The sequence below is a fragment of the Phyllobates terribilis genome, unplaced genomic scaffold (assembly GCF_046119375.1).
Source record: "Phyllobates terribilis strain yellow unplaced genomic scaffold, ASM4611937v1 Scaffold_273__1_contigs__length_2535887, whole genome shotgun sequence".
Lineage (NCBI taxonomy): Eukaryota > Metazoa > Chordata > Amphibia > Anura > Dendrobatidae > Phyllobates > Phyllobates terribilis.
Window position 1 is genome coordinate 1,338,368 of NW_027363033.1, and position 9,993 is coordinate 1,348,360.

Sequence of the window (9,993 nt, forward strand, 5' to 3'; positions counted from 1 at the left end):
GGTGGCAAGCCAACGGGAAAGTGGCGTGCTCCGGTGGCAAGCCAACGGGAAAGTGGCGTGCTCCGGTGGCAAGCCAACGGGAAAGTGGCGTGCTCCGGTGGCAAGCCAGCGGGACAGTGGCGTGCTCCGGTGGCAAGCCAGCGGGACAGTGGCGTTCTCCGGTGGCAAGCCAGCGGGAAAGTGGCGTTCTCCGGTGGCAAGCCAGCGGGAAAGTGGCGTGCTGCGGTGGCAAGCCAGCGGGAAAGTGGCGTGCTGCGGTGGCAAGCCAGCGGGAAAGCGGCGTGCTGCGGTGGCAAGCCAGCGGGAAAGCGGCGTGCTGCGGTGTCAAGCCAGCGGGAAAGCGGCGTGCTGCGGTGTCAAGCCAGCGGGAAAGTGGCGTGCTCCGGTGGCAAGCCAGCGGGAAAGTGGCGTGCTCCGGTGGCAAGCCAGCGGGACAGTGGCGTGCTCCGGTGGCAAGCCAGCTGGAAAGTGGCGTGCTCCGGTGGCAAGCCAACGGGAAAGTGGCGTGCTCCGGTGGCAAGCCAACGGGAAAGTGGCGTGCTCCGGTGGCAAGCCAACGGGAAAGTGGCGTGCTCCGGTGGCAAGCCAACGGGAAAGTGGCGTGCTCCGGTGGCAAGCCAACGGGAAAGTGGCGTGCTCCGGTGGCAAGCCAACGGGAAAGTGGCGTGCTCCGGTGGCAAGCCAACGGGAAAGTGGCGTGCTCCGGTGGCAAGCCAACGGGAAAGTGGTGAGCTCCGGTGGCAAGCCAACGGGAAAGTGGCGTGCTCCGGTGGCAAGCCAACGGGAAAGTGGCGTGGTCCGGTGGCAAGCCAACGGGACTGTGGCGTGCTCCGGTGGCAAGCCAACGGGAAAGTGGCGTGCTCCGGTGGCAAGCCAACGGGAAAGTGGCGTGCTCCGGTGGCAAGCCAACGGAAAAGTGGCGTGCTCCGGTGGCAAGCCAACGGGAAAGTGGCGTGCTCCGGTGGCAAGCCAACGGGAAAGTGGCGTGCTCCGGTGGCAAGCCAACGGGAAAGTGGCGTGCTCCGGTGGCAAGCCAACGGGAAAGTGGCGTGCTCCGGTGGCAAGCCAACGGGAAAGTGGCGTGCTCCGGTGGCAAGCCAACGGGAAAGTGGCGTGCTCCGGTGGCAAGCCAACGGGAAAGTGGCGTGCTCCGGTGGCAAGCCAACGGGAAAGTGGCGTGCTCCGGTGGCAAGCCAACGGGAAAGTGGCGTGCTCCGGTGGCAAGCCAGCGGGACAGTGGCGTGCTCCGGTGGCAAGCCAGCGGGACAGTGGCGTGCTCCGGTGGCAAGCCAGCGGGAAAGTGGCGTTCTCCGGTGGCAAGCCAGCGGGAAAGTGGCGTGCTGCGGTGGCAAGCCAGCGGGAAAGTGGCGTGCTGCGGTGGCAAGCCAGCGGGAAAGTGGCGTGCTGCGGTGGCAAGCCAGCGGGAAAGTGGCGTGCTGCGGTGGCAAGCCAGCGGGAAAGTGGCGTGCTCCGGTGGCAAGCCAGCGGGAAAGTGGCGTGCTCCGGTGGCAAGCCAGCGGGAAAGTGGCGTGCTCCGGTGGCAAGCCAGCGGGACAGTGGCGTGCTCCGGTGGCAAGCCAGCTGGAAAGTGGCGTGCTCCGGTGGCAAGCCAACGGGAAAGTGGCGTGCTCCGGTGGCAAGCCAACGGGAAAGTGGCGTGCTCCGGTGGCAAGCCAACGGGAAAGTGGCGTGCTCCGGTGGCAAGCCAACGGGACTGTGGCGTGCTCCGGTGGCAAGCCAACGGGAAAGTGGCGTGCTCCGGTGGCAAGCCAACGGGAAAGTGGCGTGCTCCGGTGGCAAGCCAACGGGAAAGTGGCGTGCTCCGGTGGCAAGCCAACGGGAAAGTGGCGTGCTCCGGTGGCAAGCCAATGGGAAAGTGGCGTGCTCCGGTGGCAAGCCAACGGGAAAGTGGCGTGCTCCGGTGGCAAGCCAACGGGAAAGTGGCGTGCTCCGGTGGCAAGCCAACGGGAAAGTGGCGTGCTCCGGTGGCAAGCCAACGGGAAAGTGGCGAGCTCCGGTGGCAAGCCAACGGGAAAGTGGCGTGCTCCGGGGGCAAGCCAACGGGACAGTGGCGTGCTCCGGTGGCAAGCCAAAGGGAAAGTGGCGTGCTCCGGTGGCAAGCCAACGGGAAAGTGGCGTGCTCCGGTGGCAAGCCAACGGGAAAGTGGCGTGCTCCGGTGGCAAGCCAACGGGAAAGTGGCGTGCTCCGGTGGCAAGCCAACGGGAAAGTGGCGTGCTCCGGTGGCAAGCCAACGGGAAAGTGGCGTGCTCCGGTGGCAAGCCAACGGGAAAGTGGCGTGCTCCGGTGGCAAGCCAACGGGAAAGTGGCGTGCTTCGGTGGCAAGCCAACGGGAAAGTGGCGTGCTTCGGTGGCAAGCCAACGGGAAAGTGGCGTGCTCCGGTGGCAAGCCAACGGGACTGTGGCGTGCTCCGGTGGCAAGCCAACGGGACTGTGGCGTGCTTCGGTGGCAAGCCAGCGGGAAAGTGGCGTGCTCCGGTGGCAAGCCAACGGGAAAGTGGCGTGCTCCGGTGGCAAGCCAACGGGAAAGTGGCGTGCTCCGGTGGCAAGCCAACGGGAAAGTGGCGTGCTCCGGTGGCAAGCCAACGGAAAAGTGGCGTGCTCCGGTGGCAAGCCAACGGGAAAGTGGCGTGCTCCGGTGGCAAGCCAACGGGAAAGTGGCGTGCTCCGGTGGCAAGCCAACGGGAAAGTGGCGTGCTCCGGTGGCAAGCCAACGGGAAAGTGGCGTGCTCCGGTGGCAAGCCAACGGAAAAGTGGCGTGCTCCGGTGGCAAGCCAACGGGAAAGTGGCGTGCTCCGGTGGCAAGCCAACGGGAAAGTGGCGTGCTCCGGTGGCAAGCCAACGGGAAAGTGGCGTGCTCCGGTGGCAAGCCAACGGGAAAGTGGCGTGCTCCGGTGGCAAGCCAACGGGAAAGTGGCGTGCTCCGGTGGCAAGCCAACGGGAAAGTGGCGTGCTCCGGTGGCAAGCCAACGGGAAAGTGGCGTGCTCCGGTGGCAAGCCAACGGGACTGTGGCGTGCTCCGGTGGCAAGCCAACGGGACTGTCGCGTGCTTCGGTGGCAAGCCAGCGGGAAAGTGGCGTGCTCCGGTGGCAAGCCAACGGGAAAGTCGCGTGCTCCGGTGGCAAGCCAACGGGAAAGTGGCGTGCTCCGGTGGCAAGCCAACGGGAAAGTGGCGTGCTCCGGTGGCAAGCCAACGGAAAAGTGGCGTGCTCCGGTGGCAAGCCAACGGGAAAGTGGCGTGCTCCGGTGGCAAGTCAACGGGAAAGTGGCGTGCTCCGGTGGCAAGCCAACGGGAAAGTGGCGTGCTCCGGTGGCAAGCCAACGGGAAAGTGGCGTGCTCCGGTGGCAAGCCAACGGGAAAGTGGCGTGCTCCGGTGGCAAGCCAACGGGAAAGTGGCGTGCTCCGGTGGCAAGCCAACGGGAAAGTGGCGTGCTCCGGGGGCAAGCCAACGGGACAGTGGCGTGCTCCGGTGGCAAGCCAAAGGGAAAGTGGCGTGCTCCGGTGGCAAGCCAACGGGAAAGTGGCGTGCTCCGGTGGCAAGCCAACGGGAAAGTGGCGTGCTCCGGTGGCAAGCCAACGGGAAAGTGGCGTGCTCCGGTGGCAAGCCAACGGGAAAGTGGCGTGCTCCGGTGGCAAGCCAACGGGAAAGTGGCGTGCTCCGGTGGCAAGCCAACGGGAAAGTGGCGTGCTCCGGTGGCAAGCCAACGGGAAAGTGGCGTGCTCCGGTGGCAAGCCAACGGGAAAGTGGCGTGCTCCGGTGGCAAGCCAACGGGAAAGTGGCGTGCTCCGGTGGCAAGCCAACGGGACTGTGGCGTGCTCCGGTGGCAAGCCAACGGGACTGTGGCGTGCTTCGGTGGCAAGCCAGCGGGAAAGTGGCGTGCTCCGGTGGCAAGCCAACGGGAAAGTGGCGTGCTCCGGTGGCAAGCCAACGGGAAAGTGGCGTGCTCCGGTGGCAAGCCAACGGGAAAGTGGCGTGCTCCGGTGGCAAGCCAACGGAAAAGTGGCGTGCTCCGGTGGCAAGCCAACGGGAAAGTGGCGTGCTCCGGTGGCAAGTCAACGGGAAAGTGGCGTGCTCCGGTGGCAAGCCAACGGGAAAGTGGCGTGCTCCGGTGGCAAGCCAACGGGAAAGTGGCGTGCTCCGGTGGCAAGCCAACGGGAAAGTGGTGTGCTCCGGTGGCAAGCCAACGGGAAAGTGGCGTGCTCCGGTGGCAAGCCAACGGGAAAGTGGCGTGCTCCGGGGGCAAGCCAACGGGAAAGTGGCGTGCTCCGGTGGCAAGCCAAAGGGAAAGTGGCGTGCTCCGGTGGCAAGCCAACGGGAAAGTGGCGTGCTCCGGTGGCAAGCCAACGGGAAAGTGGCGTGCTCCGGTGGACAGCCAACGGGAAAGTGGCGTGCTTCGGTGGCAAGCCAACGGGAAAGTGGCGTGCTCCGGTGGCAAGCTAACGGGAAAGTGGCGTGCTCCGGTGGCAAGCCAACGGGAAAGTGGCGTGCTCCGGTGGCAAGCCAACGGGAAAGTGGCGTGCTCTGGTGGCAAGCCAACGGGAAAGTGGCGTGCTCCGGTGGCAAGCCAACGGGAAAGTGGCGTGCTCCGGTGGCAAGCCAACGGGACTGTGGCGTGCTTCGGTGGCAAGCCAGCGGGAAAGTGGCGTGCTCCGGTGGCAAGCCAACGGTAAAGTGGCGTGCTCCGGTGGCAAGCCAACGGGAAAGTGGCGTGCTCCGATGGCAAGCCAACGGGAAAGTGGCGTTCTCCGGTGGCAAGCCAACGGGAAAGTGGCGTGCTCCGGTGGCAAGCCAACGGGAAAGTGGCGTGCTCCGGTGGCAAGCCAACGGGAAAGTGGCGTGCTCCGGTGGCAAGCCAACGGGAAAGTGGCGTGCTCCGGTGGCAAGCCAACGGGAAAGTGGCGTGCTCCGGTGGCAAGCCAACGGGAAAGTGGCGTGCTCCGGTGGCAAGCCAACGGGACTGTGGCGTGCTCCGGTGGCAAGCCAACGGGACTGTCGCGTGCTTCGGTGGCAAGCCAGCGGGAAAGTGGCGTGCTCCGGTGGCAAGCCAACGGGAAAGTCGCGTGCTCCGGTGGCAAGCCAACGGGAAAGTGGCGTGCTCCGGTGGCAAGCCAACGGGAAAGTGGCGTGCTCCGGTGGCAAGCCAACGGAAAAGTGGCGTGCTCCGGTGGCAAGCCAACGGGAAAGTGGCGTGCTCCGGTGGCAAGTCAACGGGAAAGTGGCGTGCTCCGGTGGCAAGCCAACGGGAAAGTGGCGTGCTCCGGTGGCAAGCCAACGGGAAAGTGGCGTGCTCCGGTGGCAAGCCAACGGGAAAGTGGCGTGCTCCGGTGGCAAGCCAACGGGAAAGTGGCGTGCTCCGGTGGCAAGCCAACGGGAAAGTGGCGTGCTCCGGGGGCAAGCCAACGGGACAGTGGCGTGCTCCGGTGGCAAGCCAAAGGGAAAGTGGCGTGCTCCGGTGGCAAGCCAACGGGAAAGTGGCGTGCTCCGGTGGCAAGCCAACGGGAAAGTGGCGTGCTCCGGTGGCAAGCCAACGGGAAAGTGGCGTGCTCCGGTGGCAAGCCAACGGGAAAGTGGCGTGCTCCGGTGGCAAGCCAACGGGAAAGTGGCGTGCTCCGGTGGCAAGCCAACGGGAAAGTGGCGTGCTCCGGTGGCAAGCCAACGGGAAAGTGGCGTGCTCCGGTGGCAAGCCAACGGGAAAGTGGCGTGCTCCGGTGGCAAGCCAACGGGACTGTGGCGTGCTCCGGTGGCAAGCCAACGGGACTGTGGCGTGCTTCGGTGGCAAGCCAGCGGGAAAGTGGCGTGCTCCGGTGGCAAGCCAACGGGAAAGTGGCGTGCTCCGGTGGCAAGCCAACGGGAAAGTGGCGTGCTCCGGTGGCAAGCCAACGGGAAAGTGGCGTGCTCCGGTGGCAAGCCAACGGAAAAGTGGCGTGCTCCGGTGGCAAGCCAACGGGAAAGTGGCGTGCTCCGGTGGCAAGTCAACGGGAAAGTGGCGTGCTCCGGTGGCAAGCCAACGGGAAAGTGGCGTGCTCCGGTGGCAAGCCAACGGGAAAGTGGCGTGCTCCGGTGGCAAGCCAACGGGAAAGTGGTGTGCTCCGGTGGCAAGCCAACGGGAAAGTGGCGTGCTCCGGTGGCAAGCCAACGGGAAAGTGGCGTGCTCCGGGGGCAAGCCAACGGGAAAGTGGCGTGCTCCGGTGGCAAGCCAAAGGGAAAGTGGCGTGCTCCGGTGGCAAGCCAACGGGAAAGTGGCGTGCTCCGGTGGCAAGCCAACGGGAAAGTGGCGTGCTCCGGTGGACAGCCAACGGGAAAGTGGCGTGCTTCGGTGGCAAGCCAACGGGAAAGTGGCGTGCTCCGGTGGCAAGCTAACGGGAAAGTGGCGTGCTCCGGTGGCAAGCCAACGGGAAAGTGGCGTGCTCCGGTGGCAAGCCAACGGGAAAGTGGCGTGCTCTGGTGGCAAGCCAACGGGAAAGTGGCGTGCTCCGGTGGCAAGCCAACGGGAAAGTGGCGTGCTCCGGTGGCAAGCCAACGGGACTGTGGCGTGCTTCGGTGGCAAGCCAGCGGGAAAGTGGCGTGCTCCGGTGGCAAGCCAACGGTAAAGTGGCGTGCTCCGGTGGCAAGCCAACGGGAAAGTGGCGTGCTCCGATGGCAAGCCAACGGGAAAGTGGCGTTCTCCGGTGGCAAGCCAACGGGAAAGTGGCGTGCTCCGGTGGCAAGCCAACGGGAAAGTGGCGTGCTCCGGTGGCAAGCCAACGGGAAAAGGTGTGCTCCGGTGGCATGCTAATGGTAAAGGTGTGCTCCGGTGGCAAGCCAACGGGAAAAGGTGTGCTCCGGTGGCATGCTAATGGTAAAGGTGTGCTCCAGTGGCATTCTAACGGTAAAGGTGTGCTGCGGTCACATGCTAATGGTAAAGGTGTGCTCCGGTGGCATGCTAACGGGAATAGGTGTGCTCCGATGGCATGCTAACGGGAATAAGTGTGCCCGGTGGCATACTAACGGGAAAAGGTGGGCTACGGTGGCATGCTAGCGGGAAATGGTGTGCTTCGGTGGCATGATAACGAGAAATGGGGTACTCCATTGGCACCACAATGGTCAAGGGACTTGGAAATGTCACATGTGAAGTCATACTCGCATAGTGTCTGTTGTTGCAGGGATCAAAAGAGCGACCCGGTGGAACAAGATGTGGACACTGTGCGGCAGATGGTGGTTTAAGGACAGCAAACAGCAAAATAAGACCAAGCAACAGCAAGAAAACAATCCAAGAATTACCGCAGCAGACAAGTAAGTGATTGTGATTCTTTTAAACGGTGATGTATGATCAGATGAAGTGGAATGCAGTAAGTTTGGAAATATGATTAACATGTTAATAAAGTGTCTGAAATGTATGAGCGAGAAAGAGAAAAAGGTGGATTGTTACAGGGGGACAGCTGAGAGTAGGGAGTTGCAGAGAAAGTCCTTGTGACAGGTTTAGGATGTATACGGCTGTTTATTGCCTCCTCCACATACAAAGGCAGGAGATGAGACTATCAAACTACTGAACTTGGAGTTGTCAGTAATGTTGGAGGTGAAATTAATAAAGCAAGTAAAATGGGAAAGAAAAAAAGGGGTTGTATGTTTGCCTGGTCAGAGGGATGTTTGCCTGGTCATGGGGATGTTTGCCTGGTCAGGGGGATGATTGCCTGGTCAGGGGGATGTTTGTCTGGTCAGGGGGATGTTTGCCTGGTCAGGGGGATGTTTGTCTGGTCAGGGGGATGTTTGTCTGGTCAGAGGGATGTTTGCTTCACGTTGGGGAAGAGGGAAAGGACTGAATGATCCGGCACCTGTCCTATCCACAGGATGGTCAGCTAGTGCCGCCATTGGGAAAGAGCTGACCTAGTGTCACTATCAATCATCAGAGTCTGCAGTACAACTGATTAGGGGTCCAGCAGGGGGGCACTGATGACACAGGTGGACCTTGGGGCGGTTTTCCGGTTGCGGACGCTGCACCTAGAGGGTTTTCTTCATGTAATTATACTTCTCACATTTCCTATTGGCCAATACAAGACGTTCATTAAACTCTTCATTTGAAATAAACGTCTGGTTATCATCCACAATACTTAATACCGATCACTTGTCACAAATTTGTATATTTTTTACCTGTTATAAAATGCTGCTGATCCCTTGAATCTTTTCTTTTTTTTTGTCATTTTAGACAAAACATTACATATTTCTGACAAGTCCCAGGTCTTTTCACACCACTCGTTTTGCAGGTTCTTTAATGCTACAGCACTTACGTTATTGGGGTCATTATTGTGCAGTTTGCAGTTACATGATTTTTTATACATGTTTTTTTTTAGCTTTGTCTTGTTATTACATCACATTCATCTTTTTCCTCTCTTGCTTTCCTGGACTGAAGGAAACATATCTCCAAGTCACTCTGAGCTGCCGGCAGGAGAGATGGACCCTCAGGAGCCTCCTAGTCTTCAGAATCCACATGAAGGAGAAGTCCAAGAACAAGAAAGGCCTCCGACAGCAGAGCAACCTGTCCGCCAAAAAGTCCCAGAAGAAGAAGCGATGGTCCCGCAGCTCATCTGTGTTTTTCCTAAATGTGGTTTATACTTTTACTGATTGTAATTTTCTTGGTCGATACCAGATAAAGTTTTGGATGACAACTGTCTGGACTTGTGTCTTATTTTACATTTCTCCTTTTTTCTTCTTGCTTCCCCTCCAGTGAGATCTGGCTTAGGTGATAAAAGCCTTTCTCTATCCGGCATTTTTTCAGCAGGCTGGAGAAAGACTTTCTGGATGATAACTTGCCTTAGTCTCAGATGCCCATACACTAGTTAGCTTTAGACCGGACGCTTGTCCACACAACACATCCCGACTCCCCCATATACATGAATGTGGTTATATGTGTGGGGGAGATGGCCCCATACACAGCACATGGTCGGCTGCTCCAGCAAAAATCCTTGGGTTTGACCTACCTTCCTGTAATATATATGGGGGGCCATTAGTTGGATGTTTGCAGGACCCCTCTTTGTCCGACAGCTTCCCTGCCCCACACATAGCAAGCAGTGTACATACAAGCTCCCTTCCCACACATACAGTATATATAGCATATAAAGAAAAAACCTAGAAGTCTGAACTGAAACATAAATTGATGTGCATGCAAAATGTAAATGCATGTTCACACAAGGCCACTAGACAAAGAAAAACCAAAGACAAGCAAAATACTCAAATAACCGGAAGTGAATGGGTAAATCGCAAAGTGCAAAAATAATAAATAATGAAGGGTATTTAGTTAACATAATTTTGATAAAAATAATGCAAAAGCTATCCCGCCACATCACGGCAACCCTTATGGGACAGTCCTAACTCTAATATTAAAACCTTACCATTTGTCAAGTGACGTACATATGGATAAGGGCAGAGAGACTGACCCCCTAGTAGAAGCATAGACCTGAGGCAGAATAAACATTTCAGCTCAGACAAAGGGTGGCCACACCCTAATATGCACTAAAGCACACTGAACTACAAAGAAAAAACCTAGAAGTCTGAACTGAAACATAAATTGCAGGCAAAATGTAAATGCATGTTCACATAAGGCCACTAGACAAAGAAAAACCAAAGGCAAGCAAAATACCCAAGTAAACGGAAGTAAATGGGTAAATCGCAAAGTGCAAAAATAATAAATAATGAAGGGTATTTAGTAGTGAAGAGCGAGCACTAAAATGCTCGGGTGCTCGAAGTTCGGGCCGAGCTCGCCATGATACTCGGGTGCTCGACCTGAGCCACGAGCCCAATGTTAGTCTATGGGAGACCCGAGCATTTTCGCGGCGGCATCCCCGGCTGTCTTTTAAAAGCCTAACAAGTGCCCAAAACGATAGTGACAGTGCTCAAATGACATGGGGACAGCATGGGGATCGCCCCAGGAAGCATTTCTGACCCCCAGGTCACTGCTGTCAACAATGTGGTCAGAGGTATTAAGCCACTTTTAAGGGC